General features: G+C 37.6%; 1 protein-coding gene across 2 annotated transcripts in view; it reads right to left on the bottom strand.

Moving 5' to 3' along the window:
• The window catches only part of SAMD8 (sterile alpha motif domain containing 8), a 68,069-nt gene that overhangs the window by 36,661 nt on the left and 11,824 nt on the right, over positions 1-19,584 (bottom strand). The window lies entirely within an intron of this gene.

The raw sequence follows: 19,584 nt of genomic DNA, 5'->3' as shown, positions 1-19,584 counted from the left end.
ATTAAGCTAAGGCCAAAGCTTCATAGAGAAAGCACTGGAGCATCTTCATTTTGAAAGGAAATTGGCTAGGTATAAATTCTAAAAATGATGAGTAGTCAATTCTCAATTTTCTGCTTATGGATTATCCACTTCAAGGATTACTGGAAGAAAATTCTTAATATTAATTTCCCTAAAGGATCTACTTGTATAAAAATATTTATAGAAGATCCTTCTGTAGTGGCAAAAGAATTGGAAATTGAGGGGATGTCTGTCAAAAGGGAAATTGTGATACATATTGGTGGTGGAATACTATTGTGCTATAAGAAATAATAAGCAAGATGATTTCAAAAAGAGCTGGAAAGATCTACAGGAATGGATGCAGGGTGAAACAAGCAGAACTCAGAAATTTACCCTTCCCCCTTTCTGAGGTTGCACAGGTGACATCATCTCCTGTCAACTACCTAAATACCTGAGTCTGAACTTGTCCTGGAGGTGAGGATTGTGTGAAGGAAATCATTGAGTGGATTGGGTCATGAGGATAGAATGGCAGTCAGAAAAAGGCAGCAACAATGTCAAGATCACAAGACAGGGGTCAGGGTGGATGTCCCCTGGGCAGCCCAGGCAAAATAGAAAGCCACAGTTCATTACAAAAATAAAATAAAATTTTAAATCACAAAGTTTAAGTCTTAAAAAGTTGTAAGGTTTGCTGTATTTGTCAATAAATGTAATTGTTTTACTTTGTCTCAGTTAACTCACATGTAAATATTTATATAGGCGTTTGTCTCATATTAGAATGTAAGAGCTTTTGGAGTATGGATTGTTTGTTTCTTTGTACTTGACTCTCTAGTGCCTAACACATGCCAAGTACCTGGTGTTTAATAAATAATTCATACATCTATGATTCCATAAGGGCGTGAATGAAAGGAATATGCGAGGCCAATTTAAAGAGAAAAGCTGCGTTATCTTCTGAAAATGGAAGAAAAGGAAACCAGATGGATAAAAACAGCAGACTTGGGGTGCAGCTGGGTAGCTCAGTGGATTGAGAGCCAGACATAGAGACAGGAGGTCCTAGGTTCAAAGCTGGCCTCAGACACTTCCCAGCTGTGTGACCCTGGGCAAGTCAGTTTGCCCCCATTGCCTAGCCCTTACCACTCTTCTGCCTTCTGCCAGTACACAGTATTGACTCCAAGATGGAAGGTAAGGGTTTAAAAAAAAAACAGCATAGTCGAAAATTTAGAAAAGTCACTGTAGGGAACAAGATATAGCAGCAAACTGAGAGGAATAAAGCGACTATATCTGTAAGTGCCCAGATGAGGATATGGAGAATGATTCTGAATCACATTCAACTCAATAGTTTTATGGCTTCCTGCATACTTGGCAGCTCAAGAATAGAATGGGGCGCAAAGGTGACTATAATGGTAAGAAGATTGTCACAATGAATGTGTCTTGGTTGGAGAGGGACATTGGAAAGGTATCAAAAATCAAAGGAGAGAATATTAGGTTCAAGAACTTGAAGATGAAATCAAGATCAGTGGTAGTGATGTTAACAGAGGAGGGAAGGAAGGAAAAAGCAGCTCCACAAAGGCATAGAAATAAATTCTAATTTACTCTCCTTGCAACTATAGTCAGTGGCAAAAAAGTAGATACTCTTTTAATTTAACCTTTTATTTACTATGGCAAAGAATATACAATCCACTTTGATGGTTCCAGTGGTTATTTCAAAACAGAAAAATAAAGAAATGTATAAGGAAGATTTTCCTTCAAGAAAATATACCAGTAGATTTTCAACATTAAAGAAAAAATTGCCCTATTTCTTTGACATAGAATAGAACTGGAAAATAATTTAAAGAATTTAATAGAAATTAAAAACAAAGTTTATACCTGTTTATTATATCTATAACAATATTTAGAAATTATATAAACAATCCAATCTTATCCAAATTGTAACTAAAGGATAAACTTAACATTCAACTGTAAGTAAAATATGTTGGTTATTAAATATGGAATAGTTATATGTAGTCCTGCCACAACTTGCAATATAATTTTATGCTACTTTTATTTTCTGTTGGTTTTAGTCTATAAAATGGAAACAATATTACCTATCTTCTACTTCGTTATAATGACTTTTTAGTCCAGATTTTCCACTATAGTAAGGAAAACAAAAGGGTACTTCTAACAAGACTTTACCAAAAGAATTTTCTTTGACAAATCACGTGTCCCAATTTTTGGTTTAGAAAACCATATTATATATGCATTAGCACAAAGAATGCTGAGGACTAAAAAAAAGAAAGCACTTTGAATTCATCTGAGATAGATGACATTACAACAAAGGAAGAAATGAACATTACTAAAGTTACACCTACTAAGAGTAAATATGCAGTAAACCACCAAGGACATTCATATATATGTATGTAACACCTTAGTGTGCCACTGGGGTCATAGTAAGTACTTAAATCAATATAAATTCACTTGACTTGAACAATATGTTATTAAGAGCCTATTAAATACAGATTATTAGGGAAAATTTAAAGTTTAGATAAGTCAAGGTCCCTAACCCCATTGAAGCTAGATGTAGCAGTCCAGCCCATAGGTATTGTGGAGAGACAAGGATTGTGAGTGAGTACATGGCCATTCTGCACATGGCAATGAACTCTATTCCCAGCGTGGCTGAAGTTAGGGCGGGAAACCTTGCTTCCCTTTGTCTCACTCCCCTGAGGATAATAACCCCACCTTCACCTTGTCATAATTTGCAATTATCCAATGGCAATACACTATGTAACTCATCTATATGTATTGAGCCATCATGTAACTTATCAATATGTATTGAGTCCATTTGCGTATCAAAGAGAATAAACTGAAGGAACACAGCCAGCTCCCCCCACGACAGGTTTGCCCTACAGACTAACTTCTCCCCTTTTTCTCTCCTCTTTTTCTTTCCTGAGGCCTGGCCCTTCGGTCAGGTCTCTCTCTCTGTCTCTCTCTTTTCCTATGCTAATACCTAGCATTGTCTAATTCTTTCAGTCTCTAATCTCTCTCCCTACTGAGCTAGTATTATCCTCTGACCAGTGCAGTGTTGAATTGGGATCACTGGATGGGAATAGCCTTAAAAGTAACGTCCAGTGGTCGGAGCAAGGAGCAAGGCTTTGGCTCCCGAATATTAATAATAATTGATTACTGACTCATTACTCATATCTCAAAGGTCGGCTCTTTCACGTCCTTCGCGGGATTCAAAAACTTCTATCCTGTTTCTATTTTCCTACCATAAAGCTTCTCGCTGGCCGGGAGGCTTTACTAGCTGTCTAGCAAGTTATGAAACAACCACACAATATAATGCATTTTTGAGTTACCTAAAAAAAGTATTATGTGAAGTCTGGGACTAAGGTAGTTGAACAACCAAGGAAAACTTTCTTTTGGATTGCAAAGGATAGCTCCAACAGATAAAGTAAGAGAGTGAGAGAATTCAAGGAACAGAAAAAAGTATGAGCAAAGGCACAGAGGCATAAGAGTGAGAATAATGCTTATCTAATTTTGGCTGAAGTACAGAGGGAGTAGAAGGGAGTAATGTGAGATAAAGCTGGAAAGTGTGGTTAGATTACAGAGGGCCTTAAATGCCAAGCAGGAAAAATTTTAACTTTACTCAATAGACAGTTTAGGCCCCTAAAAATTATTTTGGGCAAAAGACATGACATGGCAATCTATATGTAAACTAGATTATCCCCCAAATTATATTGTTTCCATGTTTACCCACAAAAGATGACCTCACACAGCAAGTAGGTCACTATTCTGACTAGAAATATACATGTCTAGATAGATATTACTGTATTATATAAATTGTCCATCCTCTGACCATCATGGCTATCTGACCCTGAGCAAGTTGTTTAATGTCCAATGCCCTAGGCAAAGACGATACCAATCTGCATTAGTGAGGGATAAAATTCCTTACTAGGAGCTTTTACAGCAATGAAATCAGAAGTCCAGTCTGAATTACCTACTATAGTCACACACACACACAGATATAAATATGTATAAATACACACATCTGTATCAAGAATACTATTTTCTATTTCCTACTTCAAAATACACAAATATTTTTGTCTAGTAAAAATATTGGAAACAAAGTAGATCCCCTCTGACAGGAATGGCTAAACAAATTACTTTAAGGCACTTTAAAGTAATGGAACATCTCTGCATTATAAAAAATTAATAACATAAAGAATACAGGCAAGTTATAGAAAGACATGACTGATGCAATGCAACAGAACCATGATTATAATGATGACTATATAATATAAATGGAAAGGACAAGAGCAAGAAAAGAAATAACAACAATATAATGGTCAACACTGTGGTATAATCGAATGTAATGGACTTCTCCATTAGGGGCGGTGTAATGTCCCTGAACAATCTGCAGGGATCTAGGAGAAAAAACACTATTCATAAGCAGAGGATAAACTGTGGGAGTAAAAACACTGAGGAAAAGCAACTGCCTGACTACAGCAGTTGAGGGGACACGACAGAGGAGAGACTCTAAACGAAACTCTAATGCAAATATTAACAACATGGCAATGGGTTTGAATCAAGAACACATGTGATACCCAGTGGAATCACGCGTCGGCTATGGGGGGTGGGGGGGGAGGAAAAGAAAATTATCTTTGTCTTTAACGAATAATGCTTGGAAATGATCAAATAAAATATTATTTTTAAAAAAAATATATATATATAATGGTCAAGCTTAGCACTACAAATATAGATATGAGAATCTATCTCCCTAAAGCCGTGGCCCCTACCCCCGCAGAGTGCTGCAGCTGACCGGCTAAGGCACAGGAACAAGGGCCAAGCTAGGCTTAGAGCGTGGAAGTAAGGCAACGGAGAAGCATCAGGAGGGTGCCGAGGAGAGGAGGGCAGTAACAGGGACACACCAGCAACTCCTGGCTTCCCGGGAACACAGAACAACAACTGCATAGAACGGACAATCTGCCTAGGGCTAAAACCTCTGAACACCGGACAGAGATAAGAAAAGCTAATCCCCCCCCCCCCACTCAGATAGAGATGGCAAACTCCACAGAAGCACAAAAGTCCAAAAATTAAAAAAAAAAAAAAACAAGAAGAAGGGGGTGACTTTGGACACATTTTATGGAGCAAAAATACAAAACACAGAGGAGATAGAAGAGGAAACACAAGCAAATGCTCCGATAGATACCTTCCAAAGGAAATGGAAACTCTCCACAAACCCATGAAGAATTTGAATCTGAAATGATCAAAAAGATGGAAGCCTTCTGGGAGGAAAAGTGGAAAATAATGCAAAAGAAATTCATGCATCTACAAAACCAGTTTGACCAAACTGTAAAAGAAAAACAGGCTTTAAAGCAAGAACTAATAAAGCAAAGCCAAAAGACCAAGAAATTAGAAGAGAACATAAAATATCTCACTGACAAAGTGACAGATTTGGAAAATAGAGGGAAAAGAGATAATTTAAGAATTGGACTTCCAGAAAAGCCAGAAATAAACAGCAAACTCGACATCGTAATACAATAGATAATCAAAGAAAATTGCCCAGAGATTCTAGAACAAGGGGGCAATACAGCCACTGACAGAGCTCACAGAACACCCTCTACACTAAGCCCCCAAAAGACAACTCCCAGTAATGTAATTGCCAAATTCCAAAACTCTCAAACAAAAGAAAAAATCCTACAAGAAGCCAGAAAAAGACAATTTAGATATAAAGGAATGCCAATCAGGGTCACACAAGACCTTGCAAGTTCTACTCTAAATGATTGTAAGGCATGGAACATGATCTTCAGAAAGGCAAGAGAGCTGGGTCTTCAACCAAGAATCAGCTATCCAGCAAAACTGATTATATACTTCCAAGGGAAAGTATGGGCATTCAACAAAATAGAAGATTTCCAACTTTTTGCAATGAAAAGACCAGAGCTTTGTGGAAAGTTCGATATCGAAAATCAAAGAGCATGGAATACCTGAAAAGGTAAATATGAAGGAAAGGGAAAAGGAGAAAAATGTTATCTTTTTCTTTTACTCAAATTCTCTTCTATAAGGACTACATTTATATCAATCTATGTATACTAACATGTGGGGAAAATGTAATGTGTAAATAGGGGGAAAAGAAAGACCAAATAGAATAATCGTTCTCACACAAAGATTCACATGGGAAGGGGAGGGGAAGAAAACTCCTATAAGAAGGAGAGGAAGAGAGTTTTTACTTAAACCTTACTCTCAGGGAAATCAACTCTGAGAGGGAAAAACATCCAGATCCATTGGGATCTTGAATTCTATCTTACCCAACAAGGGTAGGGAGATGGGAAAACCAAGGGGTGAAGGGGGGGAGGGAGAATCCCTAACTTTGTTACAGAGCCAAAAGCCTATGGAAGTAGAACACTACATATATTATAGAACTTGAATAATGTTTCTTAGTTTTGCTGAGCTTATTTTTCTCCCATTTTTTATTTTTTAACATAGGGAATATAGACCAGTATCAGGCAAATATCATTAATTTATATTACTTTAAAATTTACCTGATGCTTATATACTAAAAATTATTGCATTTTCTTTCACATTATGAAGTCACATTTCTCTCACTTGATATTACTTGAAAACGTCTTATCCCCAAACTATATGTAATCAAAAGCTAGTAAGTATCAAAGGTCAATACCATGTTGTTAAGAAACGAGAACAGCCAGCATCTAAAGAGTCAGCTGTCAACAGATAGTGGTGTGCTCATAGTTCTAAAGTACAAGAGAAAAGGTACAAATAGATAATAACAGTTCTTTTGTACTATGTGGAATATAAGACAGTAGTTCTTTTTACAACATTCTGACTGCAAATTGTTGATCAATTAAGATGGATTTCTCAAAATGACAGTGTTCTACTTATACAATTTTTTTCCTTTAAATAACTTAATGCAATTATGATCAATCATTAAAACCTCTAAAAACTAAGGTTAAAAATGTTCAGATATGGTGTTCTTTTCATCTTGATAAGAGAAAGTGAAAATGAACATAAAAATTTACATGCTTTCTTTACTCATTTGACATTGCAAAGGGTCCTTAATCCATCCCATGATACATATTTTGTTTTAATTTTTGTAAATAATTCTGTTGGTCTCCATCCTATCAACAACAGAGAAATGACACAAACTTAATGGAAAGATTTGTAACCAGAATATACCTGTAAGAGAGGTAATAACTACCAAGAAACCACCTCAGCCCTTTTCCCATTTTTCTATTATGATAGAGCCCTATCTGGTGTTACCTTCCAACATTGACACATTAGTCAAATGACACTCATCTAATCACTATCAGAAGTGACTTAAACATGAATGACTAAGTGCAATCATTTGAGACAAAAGTGACTCAGGAAGGGCTGGGGTTTAGTCATCTTCCAGATACAAAATTTTGATGACCTAAAAAAAGCCCATTTCTCTGCCACATGTTACCACTGGTAGTTGACCTTGGACAAGTCTGTCAGTATATGAAATATTCTACACCCACAGTCCCCCACTTCGGCAAAGTAGGGAGATACATTGTATTACCCGCCTTTTCTAGCTATTCTATGTCAGCAATTTCTTCATTTTTGTTTTTTTTAATGTTTAAAAGCTTTTGTTTCCTTAGTTTGCTTCTTTATATATTTCACTGTCAACAGAATACAAGATTTTTCTTTTTCTTTTTAAAACTCTTACCTTTCATCTTAGAATAGATACTGAGTGCCAATTCCAAAGTAGGAGAGAGGCAAGGGCTAGGCAGTAGGGGTTAAGTGACTTGAAAAGAGGAAGAAAGCCAGAGTCACCCAGACAGAAAGACCTGTCTCCAGGTCTGGTGCTCTATCTTAACTGTCCATCCAGAAGACTTTTCTTGAAAAATTCCAGTTAGGCAAACCCTGGTCTAATCCATACAGATTCTTGCTTTAGTCCTTTCTCTGCACTCCAAAATTCTTAAGTGCTAACTTCACTCTGAATCAGTTCATATGCAGATTCCAGCTTCTCTTCTTCCTCCTCCTCCCAATCTGGTGGAACCTCACTCTGCTGGCTGCTTGCTTATGACATTACTGGAGGTGGGGGCCAGGGTTCCAGACTTCTCACCAAACTACTTTGCCTCCAAGCAAAAGGTACTCTCTGGGTAATGCCTACACTACTTTTCATTCCCCCTTTATGCCTTGCCTTCATCTATTGAATGTAAATTCCTTAGAATAAGAACTTACTTGCTTGAATCTTTAGTTCCAGGGATTAGTACAGTAACCTAGCACATAGCAATCAACACTTAATAAATGCTCTACTAATCTATCAGGATAACAATACCAAAAATAGTTAGCAGCTCTAAAGCTCTTTAATGTTTGCAAAGTGCTTTCCCAATATTTTGTTCTATCTTACACTGACACTGGAAGGCAAGTGCTCTTATTCCCATTTTACCTAATAAGAAACTGAGGCTGTTAGAGGTAATGACTTGCCCAGAGTCACACAACTTGTAAGTATCTGGGGTTGCATTTGAATCTTCCTAACTCTATCCACTGCACCACCTAACTGCCTCATTAAGTTTATATACCAAAATTTTTTTTTATTATTTTTTTTTATTTTTTTATAAACCCTTACCTTCCGTCTTGGAGTCAATACTGTGTATTGGCTCCAAGGCAGAAGAGTGGTAAGGGCTAGGCAATGGGGGTCAAGTGACTTGCCCAGGGTCACACAGCTGGGAAGTGTCTGAGGCCAGATTTGAACCTAGGACCTCCCATCTCTAGGGCTAGCTCTCAATCCACTGAGCTACCCAGCTGCCCCCTATACCAAAATTTTTTAAGCCACTCACCTGTTGGCTGGCTTCTGCTTCTAATTCTTTCTTATGATAAGGACTGCTCTGATTATTTTTATGTATCTGGCACCACTGTTTATTATATCTTTAACTTCCTTGTATATGCCTATCCAAGGAATTATAAACTGGTTTCCTGAATGATAGAACCAATGACAGCTCTCTCAATAGCATGTTGTATTTTTTTTTTGTGGCCATCTCTATCCCTTGCTTGGCTAAGAAACATCTCCCTAATCATTCTTGGGAATGGTACTTTGCTTGATTCTCTTATAGTCTGTATATGGCTTGATTTTTAATAGTCAGGTCTAATTTCCATTTTGAGGTTATAAAAACTGGTATATAGTATATGATATTGGTCTAAACTTAATTTCTGCCAAATTGCTTTCCATTCTTGCCAGCAGTTCATGTTAAATGTGGAATCCTTCCACAAGCAATTTATGTCCTTGGGGCTATCAAACATTGGGTTTATTAAATTCAATAGTTAAATTGTTTTTGATTTTTCTTTATCTAGTCTGTTCCACTGATCTATTTTTTAACTAGTATCAATTAGTTTTGATACATTCTTGATTTTCCATAAGAGCACATTATGGCTCAATTTCAATTAAGATGGAATAACTGGATTCTGTTGTGATTTTTCTATACAAGTTAAACTGGATTCAATTTTCCCCTTCTTTTGCCATTAAATGTGTCTAAAATACTGCATTTTAGATCAATATTGAATTCTAAATATTTATTTCTTTCAATCAGGCATGTCTTATTAGTAAAGAAGTGCTTGAGAGGTAAAATATTTCATTAGTACATATGAAAACGTCATCTGCATGGACCCACAGCGAATACCAAGACAGGTGAACTGTCAGCTGGACTCAGGAAACAAGGCCGGCCAAAGAAAAGATTCAAGGATCAGCTAAAGTCAAACCTGAAGTGGGCTGGCATGACACCAAAGCAACTAGAACTCGCTGCCTCTGACAGAAGCAGCTGGCGAACCCACATTCACCATGCCGCCACCACCTTTGAAGATGAGCGACGTCGACGTCTTGCCGCTGTGCGTGAACGCCGACACCAGGCCACAACCGCACCTCCCGTAACAACTGGCATCCCAGGCCCCATGTGCCACAAACTGTGCGCCTCAGCCTTTGGACTCCAAAGCCACATGAGGGTACACCATAGATGAAACTGCACAAAGACAATAGTCATTCTCGGTCACCGAGAGACTACCACTACTACTACATATGAAAAGGAGGATCAAAGGCACTAGTGGTTTTCCTATGAAGACATACAAAAGTATACACAAGGGATAAGAGGGGAGAAAAAACTGAAAGTATACCTAAAAAGGATAAAAAAAGTTTAACTGCATATAGTATCATCTTGTCTAGATTGTAGGGCACAAGTATAATTCAATTTAAGATGAGGAAAAAGCAAAGACATAAATTTTACTTTGGAAAAAGTACATATATTTTTTCAATAGAAACATAGCACCACAAATTTAGAGTTAGAAAGAAACTTAGACATCATTTTCTCCATTTTCCCTCGTTCTAGGGAGGAAACTAAGGCCCAGAGATAATATGATTTTCCCAGGGTAATACAGGTAATAAGTAGCAGAACTAGAATTGAAAGTCAGATCCTGATTTCAAATTCTGCACTTGTTCCATTGTACCATGCTATAGAACAGGCTCTTTAAAAGAAAAATCTAAATTTTGTTCTTTAATTTCATCAATTTTGATGGGTATTCTTAATAGAAACAAGAGTTTGATGTTTTTACATGCAAAATCCAATTATTAGGGAGCAGCTAAGTGGCTCAGTGGATTGAGTCAGGCCCAGAAACAGGAGGTCCTGGGTTCAAATATGGCCTCAGACACTTCCTAGCTGTGTGACCCTGGGCAAGTCATTTACTCTCCCATTGCCTAGTCCTTACCTTACCATTCTTCTGCCTTGGGTTTAAAAAAAATCCAATTATTAAATGTAGCAATGATTTTTTTAAAATAACAATTTTTATATGAATAAATTTATGAAATAAACTCAAGATTTCAGAAGGCTTAAATTTAAAATATGCTTTAAAACTATATAATTTTCAATACTGTCATAAATATTAGAATTTGAATTTAAGCATGTGAAGCACATATGTATATGTAAGTAGTTATTGAACTAATCCAGTAAAATACCAACCATCACTAAAAACAACTGAACTAAAAATAAGCAGAAAAGGATGTGGAAATGTCACTCTTCCAATGATTTCTTGCTAAAACTTAATATCTAAAGTATGGGGTTTTTTTTTAAGTATAACACAAAATCCAGACATTTAGCTATAACAATTTTGCCACCAAATCATTAAAAAATAGTTCCAGATTTGTCTTCCTCGTCTACCACTGAAGAATAAGCCAGATTGTTTGGCTCAAGATAATAATGTAAATGATTATTAACTGGAAAGAACTTCTCCAATAAAATTAAGCAACAATCAGATTTATATATTTTTCCCAAAGGTAATGAGACCAGAACATGGAATTTTAAATAGTGCCCTACTAGGAAACTGGTTTCTATTCTAAGTCTTCTTTTTTATAGGTAGCTGGCAAAATTCTGATCAATTACAAATGCAATCTCTCATAACATTTTTTTAAACCTTTCTTTTCCTTCCACTTTATAATCAATACTATGTATTAATTCCAAAGCAGAAGAGCAGTAAGGACTAGGCAACTAGGGGTTAAGTGACTTGCCCAGGGTCACACAGCTAGGAAGTATCTGAGGCCAAATTTGAACCCAAGACCTGTTTCTAGCCTGGCTCTCAAATCTACTGAACCACCTACCTGCCCCCATTAACATCTTTTAATAAGCACTTCTTCACTTCCTTCACACATAAAACCTTTCAAATGCAAGTACTTTACCCAAGTACACAAGAAATAATTAAATTACTGGCAACAAATGTTCACCATAAGTAATTTGCAACCTCAAAGATGAAGAAAGGATAAGAAAGAATCATCTGTGATTTTCAGAATTTCTGAGTAAAAGACCTGAGTCACAGTAACAGAAATGTTATTTATTGCAACCCAAGTTAACTAGGAAACAATTTAATGTCCTCATTTTTTTTGAATAAAGAATGAAAATGCATCCATTAAGGCTTACTATGTCAAGCACTATGCTTGGGCTGGGAATATAAATGAAAAAGCAAAAATAGTTCCTCTTACCCTAAGGACCTTACATTCTAATATGAAAATACCCTCATGGCCAGGGAGGGGCACTTTAGTCCTTAAAATGACTCTAAGGTTGTGGAAAAGAAGACAGGCACACTTTACTTGGGGGGGGGGGGTGAATAGCAGAGTTAATTAATTAGATAATTAATAACCCTCCAGAACTGGAGGGTTAGATGGAGGTTGGAGGGGGGGGGGGGTGGTAGAAAGGGTACATATGTCTCATGAGGGTGGTTAATTATTGAGAAGATGAGAGCAGGAAGTAAAGAAAAGGTGGGATCTTCCTAAAATAAGATTGTACTTCCCCTTATCATAAGATGCTGACTATCCGGATCTCATGTCCAAATATGGCACAAACATCATGCTCCCTTTCCTGTTTGGAAATAGTCATCTCTTCCCACCAAACATAGGAGAGATAGGTAATGAAGTCATTAGTCAGAGGACTAATATGGGCTTTCCAAAATGAACTAACCAGTCAGTTTTGTAATTGGGTATAAATTCTATATTGATGCTTCTTGTGATCTTGTACGGAAATATTCATTTTGTTATAAAAACCAGGTCTCAACCTCTGGGTGTTATCTCTTGCCGGGGTCCAACAATGTAATACATGCAAGAGAACGCTTTTATTGGAGAACTTGGAGGCCCTCTTCCAATAAAATCTAACTTTCTACCTTGACTTGGAGAAATTTCACTTTTTGACTTTATTTGCCTAAATTGTCTATATGGAGTCTGTGGGTTTCTATTTCACAACAGTTGGCGACTCTGGTAGGATAGAGTGACAGCCTTGTCACCTTTGATGGGTCTCTCTTTCATACAGAAAGATATTGATCTTAAAAGGGTACCCACAGGATTTATTCTTCCTGTTTCTTTTTCTGTATTAGAGAGGCTGAGTTTCGGTGGGCAAACAATGGCTCCTCTAGTCCAAGAATCCCGTCATCCAAGTAAGGTAAGAGGATTTGGAATTCTTCAAGGCTGCAGACTTGGAGATATTTCCAGACCTATCTCTCATTTTTCTTCAATTGTCTTTTAAATTTGGTATAAGCCAGAAGTTTGTGAAAAAGATGAACTAAAACTTTTCTTCTTGTAGTTTGTGGAAATGAGAAAAAAATGTTTTAAAATTAATAAGGCAGTTTTTTTTTTCTGTGTGTCCTAGGCTATGTAAATTGTAAATATGTAAAATATGTAAATTGGCAGAGAGAAAATTAAGTGTTTCTGTCTAGGTTATTTGTTCAAGGTGTTACGCTCTCTTAGAAACAGATTTTCTTGAGTTTTTTTAGATCACTATGAGGGAAAGCAGACTCCGTGAATAAGTAACATGAGGTTGTTCAAATCTTTTATGGTTCAGGTTTAAAATTTTGTGTATATGACCTGTACTTGTGCAAGAAGTTTCAGGGAAGGTGAGTTGGAGGGCTGGATTCAGTGGCCCCGGGGGGGGGGGGGGTCACAGGGCTAGGTTCAGCCTGGGGGACATTCACAGAGTGTTGAAACTGTTCCCACTCATGTTTTATTTTATGTTGTTTTATTTTGATTTTTCTTTTTGAATGCACGTTGAGGTGCACTGCAGGAGAAATCTGGATCTCCCAAGGGGACCAGAGTGCTGGTCTGGTCTTGGAGCCCAAGGAAACTCTGTGTGTGTCTCTTAGCCTCAATTGTTGACCTGAAGGACCCCCACAAAGAGGGGTATTTTGGAGTGCTCGAACCCCTAAGAAAACTGGTAGTGACGTAATTATGTATGGTTTAGAGTTATAGTAGCAGTGTCACAGTTATAGTTTCTTCTTGACATAGTAGTGTCACAGTTATAGTTTCTTCTTGACAAGTTCTGTAACCCTTGAGGAGAGGGATGCCTCCCAATCATGGGCTCTAGATTTTCGAGGGGACCTATTGCAGAAGGCTCTTCCCTAGACAGATTTTTAAAGGCTTGGGATTACAGAGATCTGCCTGTTGAACAAGGAAAAGATAGGGTTAAATCTACTAAGTATTGTTTTCTTTGATCTAAAGCCCTTAAGAATTTCTGACCAAAATTTGAGACCCAAAATTTTATGATTAAGTTAGAAACCCTCTTAGAGAAACAAGAAAATTGGAAACAGTTTGAATATTTAGGAGATTGGAAATATCTGGTTGATCAAGAAAGTAAGAAAAATTCATTGAGCAGGAAGAAGAGGTGAAGAAAAAACTGGGACTATTTTTGCAAACCCCCTTAGCCCCTCCTTTCTATTCTGAAAATGGAAAGGAGAAGAGCAATATCCAGAATCAGGAACCCAGTAAACTCCTGGATAAGAGTTCAGTTTCTGGGAACTTTGACAAGATATGGGTGGAGAACAAAGTTTTGCCCAGAATCAGGCAAGAGTGCAGACTAGGCATTAATTGATGAGATCCACCTCAGATTGGGGTGATAGAAACCACTAACAGAGTAGTGGCAGGCCCAGGAAGGGTCAGGACCTGGCCAGTACAAGATCTGGGATGGGATTATAACACTGTTGGGGACAGAATAGTTTAGCTGATAACCAGAATTAACCTAAAAAATGGGGAAATGAATTTATTTTCAGAATGTCCAGAAAATTATAGCAAGTTTCAATAGACTGTGCAGGAGAAGGATGAATCACCTATGAAGTCTTATGACAGGCTGTGTAAAAATGCCAAGAGATTCGCTAGGCTAGACCCTATTAACCCTAGGGGTGGCAGAGTAATCAATGCAGCATTTGTAAACCAGTCTCTCCCACACATTAAGGAGTATTTCCTGAAATACTGTCCAAGCTGGCATGAGAAGTCTATCGGTGAATTGAAGGCTATTGCTTTGTATGTGTTTGAAGGAAAAGACGAAGTGAAAGATAGAGGAGCTGCTTAGCTCCGCTTCAAGAAAGACAGTGGCCTGCAATAGGTCATATGCAGAAAGAGTGTGTCAGAGAAGGAAGGATTTAGTAGATGAGAACTTTAGGAACAGACGTATAGCTGCTTAGGTGGAAAACAATTGGCCACAGAATAGAAGTTGGAATCCATGAAATCAGAGTTGGAAATCCAAATATAGGGATTGGAATTTTCAGAACAGAGATAATGATTCCCCCCCCCCCCCAAAATAAAGAGACTTCTCCAGCATGACGGGGCAAGGGAGGGAGACTTTCCAGATGCCAAGAATGATTTTGAAAACTGTTGTTTCAGTTTTACCTATCCTGCCCATTCTAGCCTCTCCCCTTCCCCAAGTGGATTTGTATATAGAAGGTGTTAAAGTTACTTGTTTAATTGATACAGGAGCTTCACTATATGCTCTTCAGTACATTTTTAAGGATAAAGGAAGTATAGTTAAGAAGATGAATGTGGTTGGAGTAGATGGTAAAAATCAACAAGTCTCCTTATGGTAACCTCTAGAAGTGAATATAGGTTCAATTACAATAATGCATTCTTTCCTATGTATACCCCAATCATTTGCCAACTTTTTGGGTCAAGATTTACTGTGTAAACTAAATATTGTCATTCATTTTTTGTCTGTTTGTTTAATAACAATCTTTTATTGAATGTACCTGATGAAAAATTAACTCTCGTTTTTTAAATGTTTTAAGTGAATACTGTCCTGTTTTTGTAAATGTTTTAAGTGAATACTGTACTAAGGATTTGCCTGATACCTCCTCTGAAAAGGATGATGATTTGTGTGATCTCCCTATTCCTGATTCCTTGCCTCAAGAGGTTAGGCCAACTCCCTCTACTGATGTTGGGTTGTTAAAATCAGCTATACCAGTTTCTATTGCTACTAGAAGAGGGAAACCACCATCTGTGCCTCAGGATCTTCTATATAAAAAAGCAATTGCGGGAATTGTTCCCATAATTGATTCTTTGATTAAACAAGGAATTGTTTTTCCATGTAGATCTGAAGTCAATGCTCCTATACTTCAAAAAAAAAAAATCTGAACTTGACACTGAAGGTGTCAATATATATTGATTTGTCCAGGATTTGAGAGCAATTAATAACTATGTGATTCCTCTACACCCTGTTGTGTCTAACCCCACAACTATTGTGTGCTTTTATTCCCTGTGGTGCAACTTGCTTTTCTGTTTTTAATCTATGTGCAGCCTTCCATTCTATTCCTACTAACCCAGAATCTCAATACCTGTTTGCATTTAACTGGCTTGGTCATCAATACACCTTCACAAGGCTTTCAGGGATTTAGCAATTTGTCCAACTTTGTTCTCTCAGATTCTACAGCAAGATTTGTCTACCATCACTTTGGAAGATTCTACTTTGATTCAATATGTAGATGACTTGCTCCTAGCTTCACCAGATTGGGAAATCTGTTACTGTCATCTGGTTCGAGAGCTTGCTCAAAAGGGACTAAGATTTCAAAGAACAAGGTACAGTTATGTAAGTCACAAGTAGAATATTTGGGTTTTATCTTGTCACCAGGAAAAAGAACTATTACACCAAAAAGAGTTCAGACTTTGCAGAACCTATCCATTCCTAAAACTTATTAGCAAGTATGAGCAATATTAGGGACAGCAGGTTATTGTCATGCTTGAATACTAGCCTATTGGGGAATTATTAAGTCTCTCACTGAACTGACAAAGAATTTGGTCACTGAGCCTTTGGAGGCAAAACCAGAACAGCTTGTAGCTCTGAGGGAGCTAGCTAACTCAAATTTTTGCTTTCTCCAAAGACCTGTAGCTTACTACTCAGCTCAGCTAGACCCTGTACCAGCAGGAGCTCCTCCCTATCTGCATACAGTGACTGAAGCTGCTGTGCTAGTCCATAAATCATTAGACCTAATGTTGGAATGTTCTTTGATGATCCAGTGCTCCCATGAAGTTGAGGCTCTATTGATAAGACACAGAACGCAAGCATTTTCAGATTAGAGAATTGCTAGATATGAAGTGACGGTACTAGCAAATGAAAGTTATTACCCTAAAGAGACGTAACAGCTTAAATCCTTTCACATTACTCCCAGACCTTCCTGTGTCAGGAGAACCTTACCATAACTGTGAATCTGTTCCTGACCTATCAGAAAGACCAGGTCAGGATTTGTTGGACATTCCCTCTGGAAAATCCTGAGCTTGATGGTTCTTCCTTTGTTGAACAAGGCTGTCATTTTACTCAGGCAGCCGTGGTTACAGACTATGAAATCTTATGGGCAGCCTCTTTGCCTTCCAATCTGAGAGCTCAAGCTACTGAACCTATCATGCTAATGAAAGCTTGTTTCTTATCCAAAGTAAAGATTGTTAACATCCACTCAGATTCCTGTTATGCTGTTGGGATATATCATACCACTGGAATGTTGTGGTTACAAAGGGACTTTCTCACCTCCACCAGAAAACAGGTAGCCTATTCTGACCAGATAAAGGACTTATTAAAAGCTATACAATTGCCCAGAGCTTTGGCCATCATACATTGTTCAGCACACAAAAAGGAAAGTGATCCTGTGTCCAGAGGAAACAAAAGAGCTGATTTAGCTGCTAAGTCAGCAGCCAAAGATCACCATGATGCTGGCTACTACAGAAGAGAAACCTGATACAGGTAAAGACTCTGTTCTCCCTAAAGGAAACTGGACAGGAATCATCTATAAAGCAGACACTATGAAGTGGATTAAGCAGTATGATGCTAAGCAGGTATCAGGGATCTGGGTAAGTAGTGAGGAAGGCAAGCCATTTCTTCAAAAAAAAAAAAAAGTTAGCAGCAGGCCTGAGTTTGGTAGTACATACAGGTGGTCACTATTGTGCATGAGGAATTGTGGATACAATAAGAAGGGGCTGAATAGCATCTGGAATCACATTGGTAGCTTCTCAGAATCACTGTAGGTTGTCCTGAATGTTTGGCTTTTAATAAACATGTTTTTAGAAAAGTTGCATATGGTGGTCACTCTCTAGCTTATCTCCCATTTAATGTTTTACAAACTGATTTTATAAATATGCCCAAAGTAGCTCGATGGAAATACTGCTTGGTTATTGACTCATTGGGTAGAAGTTCTTCCTGCCTCAAAGGCAGGTGCTGCTTTTGTTACCGATTGCCATGTTTCTCCTTATGAAATGTTACTTGGTCATCTGCCTCTAAAGGCGAAGTCCTTTGTTACTGAATATACTTCTATGCTTTGGGGTGACATGAAAATTGCCAAGTATCTTAGGGAATTGCAACACAGGTTAAAGGAACTGCAACAAATGGGAACTATTGTTCAATCAGGCCCTATTGCTTTTGAACTACACCATTCTGATTTTGTCTATATAAAAAAATTTTTTTTTTCATATGGGAATTATCTGTTCCTTTAGGGCTCAAGCCTATTCCACTTTCCAATCAAATGGTATGAATCTGTTTGTCACAGTACATCTTATATCAGGTTGAGGCAGACTTTGCCTCCATATTTTTTTTTTGGAGCCTGACTTTTTCAACATTCTAGTTACTCCTCCAAGACATAGTTCCCTAGTCTTAGGAGGGAAAAGAAGAAGAAGAAATTGGAAATGCAAATTTCAGCAATAACAAACATCTCATTCAAACTGAATTCCACTCTCAATATGCACATGGGGATTTGGTTAAAACCTACTAACGTCCTTTCTGCCCTTCATACTCCAGTGTTTAAGGAGTGCAATACATCATGCATAGTACACTAGTTTCAAGAAGTACAGACTATTGTAAATAAAGAACCAACCACTACCCAACCTGCCTTGAGAAGAACCTATAGCACTTGGGATTTAACTATTATGTTGAGCTTACTACTGTTGCCTTTAGTTTTGGGAAGTGATCATTTGGAACTCCCTGATTATTTGTTATCCTAAGTGTGAGCATGGTGTATGCTATCCTGGTTTATTTTGCAGGTCCTGAGGAATATTTACTGTTCTACTTGAACTCTAATCTAATATTGTTGGAAATTCTATGGACCTTAGAAATGCTATACAAATACCTTGGAATGGGTACATGGTGACCCCTTAGACTCTATGGGAATGGAATCAACTGGCCCTGTACCTACTGATCCTGCACCTGAATCTACTCCTTTGTCAACCTTGAATATGGCTCCTTATGTACCACCTACTCGGCAAATGTTTCAACATCAATTACCTAATGGTTCTGTAGCTACAATAATCACATCTCTGTACAGGTGTTGTATATGTAATGAATTTAGGGAAAGGAAGAATGTACCATGGTGTGCAGCTTGTTATTCGTTCTATAAAAGAAGTATCAGCGCTCTCAGGAGGGGACTGTACTGACTAGAACTTGTATAGATATGATCAAGGACACCCTTTTACTTCAGTCTCTCCTTGATTGTCACCATTATAATTTCTTAAAATATGTTGCTAGCTGGAATCCAGATTGTTGCTGGCACCTTAGAACATCAAAGAGGATTTTTTTTGGTCTTCCCTGTATGCAATATTATTTTCTTTCTTTGGAACTTTGCAACAACCCTTTTGTGCTTTTTGTTAATATGGTAATATTGTTTGATTTATGATGTTGTCTGTCACTTACTGTCTCATGGCCCTTTGTCTCTTGGAAAATATAGATATATCATTTAATGTTTACTGTTACTTTTATGAATATTAACTGGTTATCTTCCCACAATGGCATCTCCAGTACCTACTGATGTCCCTGCTCTTGTGACTGATTTTGTGAACTACAAACTTAAACAGAAAGGTTATAATAACCTATTGGG

Source organism: Monodelphis domestica, chromosome 1 (genome assembly GCF_027887165.1).
Source record: "Monodelphis domestica isolate mMonDom1 chromosome 1, mMonDom1.pri, whole genome shotgun sequence".
Taxonomy (NCBI): domain Eukaryota; kingdom Metazoa; phylum Chordata; class Mammalia; order Didelphimorphia; family Didelphidae; genus Monodelphis; species Monodelphis domestica.
This window is presented reverse-complemented; position numbering and strand designations above follow the sequence as displayed.